This window comes from Etheostoma spectabile, chromosome 19 (assembly GCF_008692095.1).
Source record: "Etheostoma spectabile isolate EspeVRDwgs_2016 chromosome 19, UIUC_Espe_1.0, whole genome shotgun sequence".
NCBI lineage: Eukaryota > Metazoa > Chordata > Actinopteri > Perciformes > Percidae > Etheostoma > Etheostoma spectabile.
This window is the reverse complement of record NC_045751.1, coordinates 13454058-13454309: the sequence shown is the minus strand read 5'-3', so window position 1 is coordinate 13454309 and position 252 is coordinate 13454058. Positions and strand designations below refer to the sequence as shown.

The following is a 252-nucleotide window of genomic DNA, read 5'->3' as shown; positions in this document are numbered from 1 at the left end:
CAGTGCACAGGCACCTGCCTGAAAAATAGCCTATATTAATTTTAAAAAAAGTATTTCATTGCCAAGACATAAACATGTATCTACTGGAACAGAGCAGTGTAAATATTATGTAAGGCCATCCTCAACCTTACAGTGGGCTACTAGCTACGTAGCTAGTAATGTTCACTCAGTGTTTTGTTGTTAAACTGTGTGTAAAAAGAGCGGTGCTGTTAAATCCCCAGTTTCAGGTACGTACGGTACCGTCTGGATGGT

The 252-nt window shown here is 40.1% G+C and overlaps 1 protein-coding gene across 5 annotated transcripts in view; it reads right to left on the bottom strand.

Moving 5' to 3' along the window:
• acin1b (apoptotic chromatin condensation inducer 1b) overlaps positions 1-252 on the bottom strand; it is a 26858-nt gene that overhangs the window by 8707 nt on the left and 17899 nt on the right. The window lies entirely within an intron of this gene.